The 19,702-nt window shown below is 41.9% G+C and overlaps 1 long non-coding RNA gene across 3 annotated transcripts in view; it reads left to right on the plus strand.

The window, feature by feature from the left end:
- The window catches only part of LOC137621677 (uncharacterized), a 47,266-nt gene that overhangs the window by 14,010 nt on the left and 13,554 nt on the right, over nt 1–19,702 (plus strand). The window lies entirely within an intron of this gene.

Raw genomic sequence — 19,702 nt, forward strand, 5'->3', positions numbered from 1 at the left:
GAGGCTTCCAATCTATTGCTCTCCAGTCCCAGACCCAGCAGCAATACATATAGATGCCTTTCTCCTAGATTGGTCTCACCTAGACCTATACGCATTCCCACCATTCAAAATTGTCAACAAGGTACTGCAGAAATTCGCCTCTCACGAAGGGACAAGGTTGACGTTAGTTGCTCCCCTCTGGCCCGCGAGAGAATGGTTCACCGAGGTACTTCGATGGCTGGTAGACTTTCCAAGAAGTCTTCCTCTAAGAGTAGACCTATTACGTCAGCCACACGTAAAGAAGGTACACCAAAGCCTCCACGCTCTTCGTCTGACTGCCTTCAGACTATCGAAAGACTCTCGAGAGCTAGAGGCTTTTCGAAGGAGGCAGCCAGTGCGATTGCAAGAGCGAGGAGAGCTTCTACCATTAGAGTTTACCAATCGAAGTGGGAAATCTTCCGAGACTGGTGCAAGTCAGTATCTGTATCCTCGTCCAGTACCTCTGTAGCCCAAATCGCTGATTTTCTCTTATACCTGAGAAGAGTTCGCTCCCTTTCAGCTCCCACGATCAAGGGCTACAGGAGCATGTTGGCTTCGGTCTTCCGGCATAGAGGCTTAGATCTTTCCAACAATAAAGATCTACAAGATCTCCTTAAGTCTTTTGAGACCTCTAAGGAACGTCGTTTGGCTACACCTGGATGGAATTTAGACGTGGTCCTAAGATTCCTCATGTCAGACAGGTTTGAGCCTTTACATTCAGCCTCCCTGAAGGATCTCACTCTTAAGACTCTTTTCCTGGTGTGCTTGGCCTCAGCTAAAAGAGTCAGTGAGCTTCATGCCTTCAGCAAGAACATCGGTTTTTCGACAGAAAAAGCCTCTTGTTCTCTTCAACTTGGTTTCCTAGCCAAGAATGAACTGCCTCCTCGTCCTTGGCCTAAATCTTTTGATATTCCTAGCTTATCAAAGATCGTAGGCAACGAGGTTAGAGAGAGTTTTATGCCCCGTTAGAGCTCTTAAGTTCTATTTAGCTCGTACTAAGCCTTTAAGAGGTAAATCTGAAGCGTTATGGTGTTCGGTTAAGAAACCATCCTTACCTATGTCAAAGAATGCTTTGTCATATTTTATCAGATTGTTAATACGAGAAGCTCATTCACACTTGAGTGAGGAAGACCGATCTTTGCTTAAGGTTAAGACGCACGAGATTAGAGCTATAGCAACTTCCGTGGCCTTCAAGCAAAATAGATCTCTGCAAAGTATCATGGACGCGACCTTTTGGAGAAGCAAGTCAGTGTTCGCGTCATTTTACTTGAAAGATGTCCAGACTCTTTACGGGGACTGCTACACACTGGGTCCATTCGTAGCAGCGAGCAGTAGTGGGTGAGGGCTCAACCACTACACTTCCCTAATTCCATATCCTTTTAACCCTGGATAGGTACGGTCCTCGGACACCCCTTTAAGGGTATACTCGGACGCGAACGACCCCGACGCCAAAAAAAATTCTTGAAAAATCAGTTTTTGCAGTAACCTCCTTTTTTCTTTTGCCAAAAAAAACTTCAATGAATGCTTAAAACAACTGTATAGATAAATACTACTCATCTGCAGAAAAAACTATTTATTATAAATATTTTAAAAAATTAAGTAGAAAAAAAAAAAGACCTGACATAAAAATTCATAAAAAAAAAGTTTATACATATATACACAAATCCTTTTAGGAATTGATTCTTGAATGTTTAGGACACATCTTGATGTATTTTAGATGAAGTCAGACCCATGGAGGTGAAGATCTGAAATGAGAAAAAAAGGGTAACTTTTTTTGGCCAAAAAAATTTGTCCAAATTTCATGAATTTTTTTGGGTACCCAAATGAAATAGGAAGTGGCTAATTTTTTTAGGGAATAAACATATGTTATCCTAAAATAGAAATATGTAAAAAAATCTTCATTATTTTGTAAATTACATTTATATCAGGGGCCATATCTAAAGGTAATTTTTTGAGTACTTAGAAATTCCGTAAAAAAATACATATATTTAATATATAATATGATATTTATGCAGGTAAAAAATATACCAAAATATCACGAATTCTATAGGGAACAAGAATATATATAGATAGGGCAGCTTACGCTTCGGATATGTCCACAAAATGGCCGCCAACCACACTGACTCAGACTCCCTAATCTGCCACTTGAAATGTAGGAAGGGTATGTCAATTTCAAGGTGTTATTTACTAATCTAATTATTATTGGATATGCATAAAAATTGTATGGTGGGTTGCTGGATAATTGTCGATTATTTTACGACTATAAAATTAAAATTCTGACCCAAAAACATTTTTTTGAAGGGAAATAAAATTGAAAAAAAAAATGTAAAACAATATTTTAGCTAAAAAAATTTGATGATATTCAATCAAAAAAAAAGTAAACAAAATTTTCCGACAAATAAACATCTAGAGGAATCATTACTCTGTGATAGTTCCTTAGTACGTAGTAATTTTGAAAGAATTGGGAAAAAACGAAAAAATGGCAATCACCGGAAAATCGAACACATACCTATATATACGCCATATCTGGCTAAAAAAAAGATAGGCATGGGTAGCCAGATCATCTAGAAACACTTTCCAACACTATAAAAATATAAGTTTTGCGACACTACTTGCCAATTCCTTACGGTAACATGACTAAGCAAAAAAATGCAAAACAAATAAAAAGGGGCACTCGAGGAAAAATGGCTAACATTCTAATATACGGCATTTCAGAAAAAAAAATTCAGCCACGTGCTAGGCAAACCATCAAGGCACATTTTCCGACAAATAAACATCTAAATGAATAATTACTCTGTGATAGTTCCTTAGTACGTAGTAATTTTGAAAGAAATGGGAAAAAACGAAAAAATGGCAATCACAGGAAAATCGAACACATACCTATATATACGCCATATCTGGCTAAAAAAAGAAGATAGGCATGGGTAGCCAGATCATCTAGAAACACTTTCCAACACTATAAAATTATAAGTTTTGCGACACTACTTGCCAATTCCTTACGGTAACATGACTAAGCAAAAAAATGCAAAACAAATAAAAAGGGGCACTCGTGGAAAAATGGCCATTCTAATATACGGCATTTCAGAAAAAAAAAATTTCAGCCACGTGCTAGGCAAACCATCAAGGCATATTTTCCGACAAATAAACATATAAATGAAATATTACTCTGTGATAGTTCCTTAGTACGTAGTAATTTTGAAAGAAATGGGAAAAAAACGAAAAAATGGCAATCACAGGAAAATCGAACACATACTTATATATACGCCATATCTGGCTAAAAAAAAATAGGCATGGGTAGCCAGATCATCTAGAAACACTTTCCAACACTATAAAAATATAAGTTTTGCGACACTACTTGCCAATTCCTTACGGTAACATGACTAAGCAAAAAAATGCAAAACAAATAATAAGGGGCACTCGCGGAAAAATGCCCAACATTCTAATATACGGCATCTCAGATAAAAAAAAAGACATGCACGTGTTAGCCCAACCATCAAGGCACACTTTCTAACACATAAACATGAAAAAAAAATCAATAATATACGGCAATTCCTTACTACGTAGTAAATTTTTACAAATATTGAAAAAAAACAGAAATTGGCAACCGCAGTTAAATACCCAATATACCAATAACTACGTCGTATCTGACAAAAACAAAATCACGCATGGGTAGCCAGATCATCTAGACACACTTTCCAACACTAAAAAAGCAAAAGTTTTACGACACTATTTCGCAATATCTTACGGAAAAATGACTTGGCAAAAAAATGAAAAAAAATGAAAAAGGGACACTCGCGGTAAAATGCCCGACATTCTAATATACGACATCTCAGATAAAAAAAAAGACATGCACGTGTTAGCCCAACCATCAAGGCACACTTTCTAACACATAAACATGAAAAAAAAATGAATAATATACGGCAATTCCTTACTACGTAGTAATTTTTACAAATATTGAAAAAAAAACAGAAATTGGTAACCGCAGTTAAATACCCAATATACCAATAACTACGTCGATTCTGACAAAAACAAAGTCATGCATGGGTAGCCAGATCATCTAGACACACTTTCCAACACTAAACAAGCAAAAAGTTTTACGACACTATTTCGCAATATCTTACGGAAAAATGACTTGGCAAAAAAATGAAAAAAAATGAAAAAGGGGCACTCGCGGTAAAATGGTCCTCGTGGTGATGAACGACATTTTAACTAAAAAAAAAAACATGCACATGGTAGCCAAACAATCCACCAAGACTTTCCACAACTGATAACCTATACAAGTTGCACCATTCTACGACAATTTCATAATACGTAATAACTTTGATAATTATGCAAACTACCCTAGAAGGGTAAACTCGGACGCGAACGACCCCGACGCGTCTCAGAAATCGGGGGAAGGAGTACAGCTACAGCAATGCACATCTGGACACTACTAGAGCGTGTAGGGGAGACACCTCCTGCAGGTCGATCACCCACAAATTCAGTCACGGGGGTGAGTCACGTGAGAAAAACCTGTTTTTTTTTGACGCTCAGTAGTGGGTGAGGGCTCAACCACTACACTTCCCTAACCTATCCTTTTAATCTGTCTCTTGAAATGTTTTTAATATTGTTTTTATGGGTTGTTCGGAAGGCTAAGAAGCCTTTCGCATCCTGGTTGATTTGGCGGGTGGTCAAAGTCATTTCTTGAGAGCGCCCAGATTAGGGGTTTGATGAGGTCCTGTTGTATGGGTTGCAGCCCTTGATACTTCAGCTCCTGGGAGTCTGTCAGCATCCTAAGAGGATCGCTGGGCTCCGTAAGGAAGACAGACTTACAAGGCAGAGTAATCGTCTAAGTCAACTTCCTTACCAGGTACCTATTTATTTTGGTTTTGTTATATTGATAACTGTCAAAATGAAAAAACTCTTAGCTTATACGCTGTAAACATATTAACTCTGGTCTCTACCCACCTCCTTGGGTGTGAATCAGCTATTATATATTCACCGGCTAAGTTTAATATTTAAAAATGATATTTTAATTATAAAATAAATTTTTGAATATACTTACCCGGTGAATATATAAATTAAATGACCCTCCCTTCCTCCCCAATAGAGACGCAGCGGGACGAAAAGAATTGAAGGTTTTGTTTACATACAAGAGTGGTATCTGGCCGACAGTTGGCGCTGGTGGGCACACCCGCAACCTGCATAGCGATCGCTCGCGAGTTTTTTGAGTATGTTGTCTGTCGAGCCGCAGAGTTGCAGCTATTATATATTCACCGGGTAAGTATATTCAAAAATTTATTTTATAATTAAAATATCATTTTGAGAATATTCTGAACATACTCTATATCTGTTCTAAGTGAACAATCTCATTTCTGGGCTCGAACCTGTGCCGCCCAGTGAATAAGCTCCATTTAGCACTTATTCTTAGGTAATTTACTGCTAAATATACCAGAGAAAAAATGTAAAGGAGTGCTAGGTTAACTAGCTCGCTCACCTATTGGTGTCGGTATAAAATTGGGCGTATAATCCAGAGGTCCCGCACTATTTAGATTCATCCACGACAGAAACCCCAATAGAGGAGAGCCGTTCAACCTCACTCGGTACTACTAACAATGCATCCGCTCAGAACCCAACTCCTTTTAGCACGTCTTGTGTGTAACCCGCTTTTTTGTTGTGCTCTCGTTTTTTCGCTTATTTTCTTTGGATTATGGCTTATTCGTCGGTTTCCCTGGAGACACCGTCTAAGTTAAGTACCAAGCTGTGTTTTGCTGTGTTTTGAGCAACCTAGATCGTCTAATATTTGAATTATAGGAGTGTATTCTCTTCGTTCATACCGATCTTGCTTGATTCCATTTACAGTTGGTACTCCTGTTTTGAGAGCTTTTAGTTTCACTCGCGGTGTTACTATATGTATTATTTTTATTATTAAATTTTATTTGTTATTATGGATATTCATTATTTAGCGTTTAGAACCCTCGTGGTTCAAATTTTGGGCCGATATCATTTACGTATCGTTATGGCTGCCGACCTTCGTGCTAGGCGGCAATGTTATTTTTTAAGCCATCAGGTGTGTCTTTTGTGATTTAATTATTACGTTGCATGCCTTGCCCAAAAATTTTTATGTGTTTATTTTATATTATCAACGCTATTACTATTATAATGAATATTGTGCTATTACTCCGTTTGATCTGTCTGGTTGGGGATCGTCAGTTGGTAGCCCAGCTGCTCCGTATCACGTGATTCTCCCCCATGCTCCCCCTCTCGCTAGGTGGGTGGCTAGGCTTCTCTCCCCCTCTCCCCTAGGGGACCGTTGCCTTCCCTCCTTGTAGAGGGGGTAGTTCAGTGTTTATGGACTTTGTCCTCCGGGTGTCCCGGCGGGTTCGGCTCTGTCTAGTCTGGTTGGCCACCGGTCAACAGAGTTGGATCCCGGTGCACCCTATTTTATATTCACTTATCACACTGGTTTATGTTATATGAAACCCTCTGGGTTCCGTTGGCGGTTCTTATCTACAGTTCCGCCCCCCTATTTAATTTATAACAGTTCCTATGATGATTATATGACAGATCACTACCCCGGAGTTCCTATACGAATTGGTTTTGGATACTTTTATTTCCCGGCCCGGGGCTTAGCCTCGCCCCGGGAAATCAGACACCTTGTGTCTTAAAATTTTTGTTGTTGCATCCTTTTTTATACTCCCGGCTCGACCGGAATGGATGGCTATACTTTAGTCTTAAGCTAGACTTTTGTTTAGGCCGGGTCCTCCGGAGCCCCTCTTAAGCTAAGCCCTAACTTGTGTTGTGTTAGGCCCGGGTCCTCCGGACCCGCCCCTACTTAAGAGATATTACAGTTAACTATCTTGTGTTAGGCTTATGTTAGGCCCGGGTCCTCCGGACCCGCCCCTACTTAAGAGAATTACAGTTTCTCATATACTATTTACTTTAGTCTTAAGCTAGACTTATGTTTAGGCCGGGTCCTCCGGACCCGCCCCTACTTAAGAGAATTACAGTTTCTCATATACTATTTACTTTAGTCTTAAGCTAGACTTATGTTTAGGCCGGGTCCTCCGGACCCGCCCCTACTTAAGAATATTACAGTTAACTAATCTTGTGTTAGGCTTATTTAGGCCGGGTCCTCCGGACCCGCCCCTACTTAAGAGAATTACAGTTTCTCATATACTATTTACTTTAGTCTTAAGCTAGACTTAGGTTTAGGCCGGGTCCTCCGGACCCGCCCCTACTTAAGAGAATTACAGTTTCTCATATACTATTTACTTTAGTCTTAAGCTAGACTTAGGTTTAGGCCGGGTCCTCCGGACCCGCCCCTACTTAAGAGAATTACAGTTTCTCATATACTATTCTTTTTATAGATGGTGCATTGTCAGACGACAGCCTGTGCAGCTGTTCTACATCAGCCCTGCGGCCATACCATCTGTCGGTCTCACGCCCTCTGCGGTGTGCAGCTGGAGGAAGTCGTGGTATGGCACCCGGATAACTGTGTGGTCTGTTTTGACCTCGTTACCACCCTTGGATCTGACTCGGTGAGTCCCGTTGGCTATGTTGCCTTCTTATTTATCTTACCTTTTTTGGCATACATACACTATTTAGTAAGATATCTATGGTCTTGAAGGACCACTGGGAGTCTGCCCTTTTATAATTCCCACTATTATTTCAGGCATCCCCGGAGCAAAAGTCTGCGGCTCGGGCCACACTGAAAGTGTGGGTTGGTGGTTTTGCCCGGAACGTGAAGTCCAAGCGGCCGTACGTCCTCTCCGAGGACTACTGTTCCCTGATTTACCCCAACGCCAAGTCTTCAGCCGCTGTGGCTAGGCATGTTGCAGCTCCCATCATTGCCCACATTGATGCCACCATAGCGGGGTTTATTGATCCAGAGCAGGATCCGTCGGACGCCCCCGGAGATCTAGAAGACAATGTTGCCTCCATGAACCTTGACGTGGAACCCATGTTATTGGATGATCCAGATACAGGTAGGGTGGTAAGTGAGGCAGGTGTTTCTGGCGCTGAGATTCCTATCCTCAGCCCCTCTCTTTCTTCTTCTTCTGATCGCTCTTCCTTCCATGGTTTTTCTGGGGACCGTGATTCGTCCCAACGATCACACCCGGTTCCCCCCAAGAATAAGTCTAGAACCTTACCTAAAGTTCATAAGTCTCATAAGGCTTCTCATGGTTCTAAACAGAATACAAACCTGTCATCTAAGGCTTCTGGCTCCTCCTCTAAGTCTCGCGACCCGGGAGTTCATTCCGCCACACCTGCTGCTAGCCCGGGCCTTTCCGAATCAGCCATGCTTCGCATCGTGTCGGAGATGCAGGCTAAGTTTGTATCAGAGATACAGTCTAAGATGGACACGATGTTCTCTAACATCGGTCAGAGACTTGGGGCATTAGAGCAAGGTGCTCCGGAGCGGGTCCAAAGCTCTCTCATCCCGGATGCCTCTAAGCTCCCGCAGTTTGCCAAAAACAACCCTTGGCGTATGGCTCTTCATTCCCCGTTCTCAGACGGAATGTTAACTTTGGAGGGTCTTGGCACTCGTCCCCTAGAGGACTTTGAATTCTTTCCTCCTGGTCTGGCATTTCCATTTCATGGTTATGCCAGGCTTACCGAGGAAGCTTTGGTTCGGTTAGACAAGGTCCCCAAGGAGACAGTCATCTTCCCAAAAGAGCAGGCCCAATCTGTGTGGGCCAGATTCCTGAATGACATCGGCTGCACCAACACTATGTTGACGCCTTATAAGAGCTCTTTTACAATGTTCCTAATGGACAAAAACACCGTGACTCCATGTGTCAATAAGGTAGCAGAGCTTGCCTTCCAATATGCTCTGGAGGAGAAGCCCTTGCCTCCCATCCGAGAGGTGGATCCAATCTCCCTCCTTCTTCCTTCAGGCATTGAGTGTTGGGACAACGTCCATACCACATTTACCTCTGGAAAGCTAGCAGCAGACTGTGCTTCGGTAATGTTTAGTGAGCGGCTTCCCCGTCTCCCGGAATCCCTCATTAAACAGGAGTATGATTCTCGCCTACGCGTTGGCCGTACTCTGAACCTGGCCACTTCCACGGAGTCGATAGCCTTGACTTACGATACTGAGAGTATTTTTAAATCTCTCAACAAGGCTACGTTGCAGTCATTATACTACGACCTGTATGACTTCGCTACTGCTAAACGCAAGTGTCGCAAACATGTCCTGGCAGAGGCGACTATTAGGCATGAACCTAATAAGCTGATCCGGTCCTCCTGTTGGGGTTCAAACCTCTTCCCTGAGGACCTTGTAGAGGAAGTCTTGGCGGAGGCCACTAGAGTCAACCAGAGCCTTAAAGCCCGTTGGGGTTTGACTCCTAAACGTAAATCTGACCTTGCAAATTACCAAGCCCGGGGTAGGAAGAAGCTCCGTCCATATACTTCCACCCAGTTCAGGCAACAGCAGACTGGTTCGCCCATTTTCCGGCTGCCTCTTCCCCCATCTCCTGTTGCCCCGGCACAGCCTTCCACCTCTCAGGCTCCTTCGGACGACTATGTCACCGTTCTGCTTCCTAAGAGCCAGCTTTCTGGTGCCTCCGCCACTTCTCCTGCCTTTAACCAGTCGTATGAGGCTACCACCGTGGTTCTAACCAGAACAAAGGCAGGGGAAGAGCTTTTCGCAGAGGAAAGAACTTCCGAGGCGGACGTGGAGGCAGCAGGTAGGGGGGAGGCTCTATGCCTTCCGCAACAAATGGAGGTTCAGTCCCTGGGCGTTCAGTATCATCTCCAAGGGACTGGGGTGGAGTTGGATTCAAGGACCTCCTCCTCCGAACAAATTTCGTCAACATTCCACTCCGGACCTGGTCGAATTTGTCCAGTATCTTTTACAAAAGAACGTCGTACAAGAAACGAAACACCTGAAGTTTCAAGGTCGGCTGTTCAGTGTCCCGAAGAAGGATTCAGACAAGAGAAGAGTGATTCTAGACCTATCCCTTCTCAACTTGTCCATTCAATGCGACAAGTTTCGAATGCTTACCGTCTCGCAGGTGCGGACCTTACTTCCCCGTGGGGCCGTCACCACCTCTATCGATCTTACAGACGCCTATTATCACGTCCCGATAGCGAGACACTTCCGTCCGTACCTAGGCTTTCGCTTAGGGGACAAAAGTTACTCCTTCAAGGTGATGCCTTTCGGGCTCAACATCGCCCCAAGGATCTTCACAAAGTTAGCAGAAGTCGCTGTTCAGGAACTCAGGAATCAAGGGATTCAAGTAGTAGCCTATCTGGACGACTGGCTCATTTGGTCAGACACCTCCCAAAATTGCCTAAAAGCCACTCACAAAGTCATCCATTATCTTCAATCTCTAGGCTTCCAGATCAACTTCAAGAAGTCCCGTCTTCTTCCAAAATCGAAGTTCCAATGGCTCGGCCTGCAATGGGATCTTATATCTCATACTCTGTGTCTTCCCAGACCCAAGAGGTTAGAGATTGCAAGGAACACCAAACGCTTTCTCAAAGACAAAGTAAGTTCCAGACGACTCCAAGAGAGGATTCTGGGGTCCCTTCAGTTTGCCTCAGTGACGGATCTTCTTCTGAAGGCAAAATTGAAAGATATCAATCGTGTCTGGCGTTCGAGGGCGAACCGGAAGTTCCGGGACAGGAAAGTCCGCCTTCCTCCCATTCTACGGGAAAGACTTCTTCCTTGGACAAGAGCAAACAGTCTGTCAAAGTCAGTTCCCCTTCGATTTCCGCCTCCGAAATTAATCATTCACACGGACGCATCCTTGTCAGGTTGGGGCGGTTATTCTCAGCTCAAGAAAGTTCAAGGTCTTTGGACTCCCTTGTTCCGCCAATTTCACATCAATGTGCTAGAGGCCATGGCAGTTCTTCTAACCCTGAAACGTCTTGCTCTTCCCAAGAAACAACACCTTCGTCTGGTCCTCGACAGCGAAGTGGTGGTCCGCTGCCTCAACAGAGGCGGGTCAAAGTCAGGGCCTCTGAACCATGTTCTAGTAGCCATATTCTCCCTAGCAGCCTTGAACCGTTGGCATCTTTCAGCTGTCCACCTGGCGGGAGTCCGGAATGTAGTGGCAGACGCCCTGTCCCGGACCTCCCCTCTAGAATCGGAATGGTCACTCGATCTAAAGTCATTTCGGTGGATTCTCTCTCAGGTTCCCGGTCTCCAAGTGGACCTCTTCGCCACGGAATCCAACCACAAATTGAGAGTATATGTGGCTCCCAATCTAGACCCTCAGGCTTACGCCACAGACGCCATGTCACAGAATTGGGACACCTGGGAAAAGATTTATCTCTTTCCCCCGGTGAATCTTTTGCTGAAAGTTCTAGACAAACTGAGATCCTTCAAGGGACAAGTAGCCTTGGTCGCACCCAACTGGCCCAAGAGCAACTGGTATCCTCTCCTGCGAGAGTTGAGACTATACCCTCACCCGATACCCAATCCGGTTCTGTCTCAGATAGTACAAACACGCGTTGTGTACGCTTTCTCAAACATTCAGAGCGCCCTAACTTTATGGACTTTATGAAGTTTGCGGCTATGCATGGTGCCAATATTGATCCTCAAAACACCTTGTTCCTAGAATCGGATAAACGGGATTCCACCATCCGCCAGTATGACTCTGCAGTTAAAAAGTTGGCAAAATTTTTAATAGACTCAGACGTGAACTGTATGAACTTGAACCTTACAGTCACTTTCTTTAGATCCTTATTAGAATCAGGTCTGGCAGCCAATACTATCACCACTATTAAATCGGCTCTGAAAAAGATCTTCCTAGTGGGTTTTAACATAGACTTAACCGACTCTTTGTTAGCTTCAATTCCGAAAGCTTGTGCCAGACTGAAACCGGTTACTCGTCCTACTCCGGTGACCTGGTTCCTTAATGACGTACTCAGATTGGCTTCTGATACCATTAACAGTTCTTGTGATTACATTCCCCTTCTCAGGAAAACACTTTTCCTGGTGAGCTTGGCTTCCGGGGCAAGAATTTCTGAATTGGCAGCCTTGTCGAGAGACCCGGGTCATATTGACTTCCTGCCTTCGGGAGAGGTCCTTCTTTCTCCTAACAAATTCTTTTTGGCTAAGAACGAAGACCCTCAAAACAGATGGTCTTCCTGGAAAATTGTTCCCCTCACGCAAGATCCGTCTCTGTGCCCTGTTACTACTCTTAGGTCTTATTTATCCCGGACCTCCTCTAACTCCTCGGGGCCTCTATTCGTTAGAGAACAAGGCGGTACCATTACTATTAAAGGGATCAGGCAACAAATCTTGTATTTTATTAAACAAGCTAACCCTGACTCTTTTCCTCTTGCACATGATATCAGGGCGGTTGCTACCTCGGTGAACTTCTTTCACCACATGAATTTTACAGACCTTTCCAGGTATACAGGGTGGAAATCACCGTCAGTGTTCAAGAAACACTACCTTAAACATTTGGAAGCCCTAAAATTTTCTACAGTAGCCGCAGGGAGCGTAGTTACTCCCAAGTAACTCACAGGTTAATGCCTTGACTCTTTATCTCTCCCTCTTACCTGCCTCATTTATACCCTATTGTATTCGTTGGTCTCGCACCTGAATACTGTTATTATATTTGTAAATTTTATGCTCCTGAGTATCTGTATATATTATCACTCACGGCATTATTATACCTACCTTATTGGATTTATGTTCATATTTAAGATACCCTTATAATTGTTTTTTGGTACTCATCTCTGATTAAAAGCATCCTGTATTTCCCTTACGCTTATGTTTTTTCCTTTATTTTGCAAGTTTGGTGACATTTTCTCTTGTATAGATTCACTGGGCGGCACAGGTTCGAGCCCAGAAAAGGGATTTTGACGTAGGAAAAATCTATTTCTGGGCGAAGGACCTGTGCCGCCCAGTGAACCCTCCCAGCTCCTCTCCCTTGGAGTCCCCAAACTTTGGGTGCTAAGGAGTTGGGTTCTGAGCGGATGCATTGTTAGTAGTACCGAGTGAGGTTGAACGGCTCTCCTCTATTGGGGTTTCTGTCGTGGATGAATCTAAATAGTGCGGGACCTCTGGATTATACGCCCAATTTTATACCGACACCAATAGGTGAGCGAGCTAGTTAACCTAGCACTCCTTTACATTTTTTCTCTGGTATATTTAGCAGTAAATTACCTAAGAATAAGTGCTAAATGGAGCTTATTCACTGGGCGGCACAGGTCCTTCGCCCAGAAATAGATTTTTCCTACGTCAAAATCCCTTAATTATGTGTTATGGTATTAAGTATCAGTTCCTGGTAATGACTGATTTTATATCTGATTGCTTTACTGACCGTACAAATTTCCTACACGAATGAAAATCTGTCTATCTTGCTTACAACACACCAAGTGGACCAGGGGAGGTGTCAGTAATCAATACATACTTTGTTCCTTTCAGAATACAAACTATGTTTTACATGTATACGATGAGACTAATATACAAACTGGTTTGCTAGATTGTTCATTGAACTTACAATCCTTGGGTTTTCCTAGTCTCCCATGACTCTTCCCTGTAGGGGGCAGGAAGCACTGACAGTCCATGATCAGTTGAAAGGTGTATGACGGTAACACCATGTGTCTCTAGGTCTAGATGACAAAGGAAAATTTATCCCGCGGTTATTGGCACTATTGGAAATCCACAGATACATAAATGCTCTGGTAAACTTCCATCAGGACGACATGGCCTGAGCCCAAAATCTATTTTTGGGTGAGGTAGCCATGTCGTCCTGATGGACCCACCCTCCTTTTACAAAGGATGAATGAATCCCTCCCAAACGTACTGTATCTGTAGCACCTCGCTAACGCTACAAAGAATGACAAGATGGCCCCAGGACGTGACGTGACATACTGGCGCCCAACTATAGTACATGTAGGAGCGTTGCCTTATTAACGGCCCACCTACAATTCTTGCTACTTTCCCCTCTCGAAGCATAAACGCTATTAGGGGTGTAGATAGCTATGTGGCGTGTCAAGAATACGTCCTCTGATATGCGATATCCCTTAAGGCAAAAGCCAGGGATATTTGCACCAGGAGTTAGAATTCTGGATACCTTAAGTAAAATTCTCTGGGATATATCACTGTAGTTAAATATAACCTAGGAAGCTACTATGAAGGAACTTCCATCAGGATGACATGGCTACCTCACCCAAAAATAGATTTTTCGCTTCGCTCAAAATCCGTTTTTAGACATTTTGTGAAAGACTGCCCAGATAGTTGGGAAAGATTAAACCGTGTACACATAACTAGTCAGGGTGTAGGGTCTGATGAAGGAAGTAATGAGTGTGGAGTCGGTGCTAGTGCTGATCAGAGTAAAGTGTTATTCACAGGATTTGATAAGTCCAAGATCGCAATATTTGGGATTGAGGCGGGTAGCTGTGCTGTTTTAGACAGTGCATGTTCAAGTACCGTTTGAGGGAAAACATGGCTTCAGGGTTATTTGAGTACATTGAGTGAGGAGGATAGGTTTTTAGTCGAGACCACAGATAGTAATAGGGTGGTCAAATTTTGGTGGGGTGGGTACTCAGTTGAAGTCTCTTGGGGTGTGTAGTCTACCGGCTTCCTCAGTTTGGAATAAGGTCACAAATAAAATGACACAGTTGATTCTGACATTCCTTTGTTAAGGTAGGCTATGGAAACTGCCATGAATATCGAAAACGACCCTGCGGAAATTTAAGGCAATCCAGTAGTTTTGAATATTACTTTGGTGGACATTATTGTATTCCTCTTGATAATGATGTCAATGTTGAGAAGCAGGAAAACGCTGCGAACAAAGGAATCCCTCATCAGATGACGAACGAGGGCACCATAGGGGGACAGGATATGTAACCGCTCCTCACGATACGTCCCTAATTATACACGATATCTTCGGATAGTCGTTCTGGGGGTTAGAACCCTGTGATACCTGACGGTAATTCTCTTGTAACATCACTCGCAGAAATATTATACAGTAGGAAGCAGCCGGAAGAACCTTCCATCAGGACGACATGGCTATCTCACCCAAAACTAGATTTTTCCTACGTCAAAATCCGTTTGTTGAGTGATGCTGGGATTTGGCGGGAACAGTATGGCCATGATTTGGAGAGAATTGAGAATGACTGTGTTTTGTGTAAGCAATTTAAGAGAACTCCACCTAGACCAGTGGTTGGTTTCCCCATGGCAAAACAAATTAATCAGGTTGTTGCTATGGATTTGAAACATTGGCAGGAGGGAAAATGGATTCTTTATCTTATAGATATGTGGTCTGGATACAAACAGTCGGCTTTCGTAGATAGGAAGAAAACCACTAATGTGATTGATCAGATGATGAAACTTTGGGTGGAAACTTTTGGGGTTATGGAGGGGGTATTGCATGATAATGGTGGGGGATTCAGTTCAGATGAGATGAGGGATGTAACTTTAGTTTTAGATGTGAGGATTAACACAACAGCTGCTGAAACTCCATTTCAGAATGGGTTGTGTGAGCGAATACATGCAGTCACTGACATGATGCTTGTTAAATTAAAAGTTCAATATCCTCAAACTCTTATTGATGTGTTGTTGAAGTGGTCAAATATGGCAAGAAATTCCCTCCAGATGTGGAATGGCTTTAGCAGCCACCAGTTGTTTTTTTGGGAAAACCTTAACCTTCCAAACATCATGACTGATAAGGTTCCTGCATTGGATGGCAAGACCACCGGTGAGGTTTTTGCTAGGCATCTCAGTGCTCTACATTCATCTAGGCAGGCCTTCATACAAACAGAAGCCGAGGAGAGAGTGAGGAGGGCTCTGAGGAGTAATGTTAGGAAGGCAGAGCAAGTTTTCCAGCCTGGTGATTTTGAGTGTTTTATAAACAGGAGGGTCATGATCGTTCACTTGGGCCTGGGAATGTGATTTGTCAGGATGGTAGGTTGATCTTTGTAAGGCATGGGGGTGCAATTGTTAGAGTATCACCAAATAGACTTATTAAGCAGGAGTTGGAGTTCAGTGGGGAATTTAAATCTGATGGTGCTGGGAACATAAGTAATAAAGCTGCGGGGGGTTAGATGGTGATGGTGATGTGGAGTGAGACTTGGCATTCTTTGCTCAGTCGGATTTGAGGGAAGCCGATACTACTGGTAATGGGGTTGAAAGCAGTGAGGTGTAGTCACAGGTGCCAGTTGGAGCAGAAAACGAAAGTGAAAATCGTTCAGTTCCTAAGATTAGACTTTGAATGCAGGAGAATGATTGTTGGAAAATATATGCTACAACTCTTACTAAAGCCAAAAAGAAAACGTCGGAGTGTCAGGAAGCAAAACAAGCGGAGCTGAAAAGACTATGTGACTCTGGCACTTATGAGGAGGTACTTTTTTGGGGGTCAGAAGTGTATTTCAACCAGGTGGGTTCTGACTGGGAAAGATTCTGGGGTAAAAGCACGTTTGGTGGTGAGGGGTTTTGAGGAAGAAAGTACTTTTCAGAGTGATTCCCCAACAGTGGGTAAAAGTGCCATCAGATTGCTTTTGACAATGGTAGCTAGTTTGGGGTGGGAAATAAGAACTACGGATATTAAATCCGCTTTTCTTCAGGGAAGGAACCTTGAGAAGGATGTATACATTCATCCTCCTTGTGAGGTAAGAGTGGAGGGTTTGGTGTGGAAACTATAAAAGTGCCTCTATGGGTTGGGAGATGCTTCCAGACAATTTTATTTGAGTGTTAGGGAGGAGATGCAAAGATTATGATATCAACCATGTGTTATTGAGCCAAGTTTATTCTACAAATTGTCCGGGAAGGGAAAACTTTAGGGCATTTTGCTTACTCACATAGATGACTTTTTGCATGTAGGTACGAGCGTTTTTACGGAGGAAGTTATGGAGCCATTGAGAGAAAGGTTTCTTGCCGGTAGGGTTGAGTGAGGTCATTTTTCTTATATCGGTTATAGAACAGTGCAAAGTAAACAGGGGTTTTTGCTTGATCAAAGTAGTTATGTAGATAGTGTGGAGATGGAATAATTAGATCAAGAAAGGCTTTCGCAAAGGGGTTCGGAACTTTCAGCACTTGAGAAGACAAGTTATCGGTCTATTGTAGGTGTAATCAATTGGATTGTGTTGGGTTCAAGACCTGATAGGGCTTTCGACATGGTGGGGCTTTCAACTAGAGTAAATCCTGCAACCGTGGAGGATTTAGTTAAGGCTAGAAAGGTTTTGAGAAGGCTACAAGAGTGCGAGTCTTACATTCTATTCCCACGCTTAGATAATCCTTGGTTTTTGTATGTTTTTACTGATGCATCATCAGCTAATTTACCTGATGGGGTTAATAGTTCTTTGGGTATTGTTATTTTCATTACTGCTGGGAATAGATCAAGTCCTCTTACCTGGAATGCAAATAAGATAAAGAGGGTAGTTAGATCGACCTTGGCGGCTGAGACTTTAGCATTGTTGGAAGGATTGGAGGAGGCACTTTACCTTAGATCAATGTTGAGGAAAATTGACACCAATGTTGTAGTTCCTGTTGTCGGTTATGTGGATAATAAGAGTTTGGTGGAGGCTATTTATTCTACCAAACTGGTAAGTGATAGAAGATTGAGAATCGATCTTGGGGCAATAAAGGAGATGTTAAAAAATGACATAAATAAGTTAAATGGTTACCAGGATCATACCAGCTTGCTAATTGACTGACAAAAAAGGGGGTTATCAGGTGAACAGTTGCTTACTGTATTCCGTACAGGTCGCTTTGGGAATGTTGAGATCTAAATGTTGTTGCTTGGTTGGGTGTTGTCTTGTTGGTGTGTTCACTCACATATTTTACGATTGATGGATCTTTATTTTAGATGTCTTGTGTGAACAAGAAAGTCTAGGTTTTAAACGTGGCTGATTTTCAGTCTTGAATTTTTATGGAATTGTAGCTAAAGGTTTTGGTTTTAGATATTGCTGGTTTTAAGTGCCCTTTTTTATATGACATTGTATAATTTACTAGAAGAAAATAAAAGAGAGAGGTAAGGTTGGAGAGCAGGTGGTCTTTCTTTAGCGTGGATCAAGGTATCACAGCAAGGGCTCTCCCAGGACAGGTCGACCAGCAACGTACTGTGAGTATACCCTCAATCAGAAGGGTAATTACATAACATCTCCTTTCATTTAAAAGGTAATATTTGTAAACTTAGTTAAACAAACATAGGCTAATACCGGTTTATATGGAGTCTATAGCCAAACTATAAATCCTAGATCTTAAAATACTATCGACTTTCAGTGTATGGTGATATTTTTATCATTCTCAGGTAAATCTTACTCATTCTATATCACACAACTATATAAGTTATGGAAGATAATATTCTTAAAGGCATTAACGTATGATATTCGTTAAGATGACTTTATACATACACACAAAAAAAAAATCGTGTTCGTTGAATATATTATAGTTACCCTTAAATAAAGTTTTCTCTAAATCAAAACTTGTACCGTTTTCTTTTTCTCAAGGCCACTGATCTAGAGGTAACTATAAATTTCATTCGTATACTGTATATCAATTAAATATTAAATTAAATTCATACGAATATCTTCTGAACTCCTATTATAATTCAGTTAATCTATTAGAAGAATATTTAAGTATATCTTAAGCAAATTACTATAATTTTAGCTGATGAAAAGGCTATAGAAAGCAGACAATGGTGGAGGTCTATGATTGGTTGAAGCAATTCTTTAACCAGGGGGACAATTTTTGTGGAATTTGTTCCCAAATCTCGGAATTTTTAATGGTTTTGGGGACATTGAGTGTAGGAACTCCCTTAAATCTGGTAAATGTAAACCATTATCTTAATACTCATGAATAATTATCCAGTCTTCATTGAGACTTATAATGAAAGTGAATGACTTAATTACGTTTCATTGTTTTCCAATGGTATACCATTCATCGCAATTAGAACTTTATTAATACATATTTCAGAACCCAAACTGAAATCAGAGCACAAATTAATCATTAATAAAACAAAATATACTGTATGTTATTTCACAATTGGAACAGTTAGAAATAAAAACAGAATAGATTATAATTACAGAAGGTACAGGAGTACACTGTACAACATTTAATAGACTGCAAACTTAATTGTGCTGAGAAATGCCCGGAGAAATGACTTCTGGTCTGGGGAACTTTTAGGGATTGTCGAGGGATGTTCCTGACTGTGTAAACTGTAGAAGAAGATTCATTTCTCAGACAAAGAGAGAGGAAGAAGGAACCAAGTGTCGTAACTCTCGTCTTTAAACTCGTGATCCTGCAAACAGTGAAGGCTTCATTAGGTAAGGAGGGACAAACTGTATAAGGTTTCTTGATTTTATTATGTTCTTGCGGTATCTTTAATTACTCAAAATACTGGAGACTCGAATATCTTTTAGGTTTTGTAGGTTTCCATGTGTTAAACCATCGAATTTCTTTAAGGGTCTTTTATGGGTGAAGAAACTTTATAAAAGACATTTCCCAAATATGGCCTTTTTTAGCGTGTGTTGGTAATTCCATTAATCAGTGAGTGGTTATAAAATTAGATTGTTTCCAGATATGGCTTTAACTTTTCAATTAATGAGATGGTGTATAACTGTGATCGCTGTGTGGTTTTAGTTCCAGTTAAGGAATCTGTAATCACCTATAATTGAAGTTGTTACTATAAGAATGAAGCCGTAGGCCTAGATTTTAGAATCCAAATCAAATGTCGATCATTTTTATGGAATTTTTGTTCCCGTGGTTAAAATAGAGGGTCGTATCCTTTTAATATTT

This window comes from Palaemon carinicauda, chromosome 28 (genome assembly GCF_036898095.1).
Source record: "Palaemon carinicauda isolate YSFRI2023 chromosome 28, ASM3689809v2, whole genome shotgun sequence".
In the NCBI taxonomy this organism is placed as follows: Eukaryota; Metazoa; Arthropoda; class Malacostraca; order Decapoda; family Palaemonidae; genus Palaemon; species Palaemon carinicauda.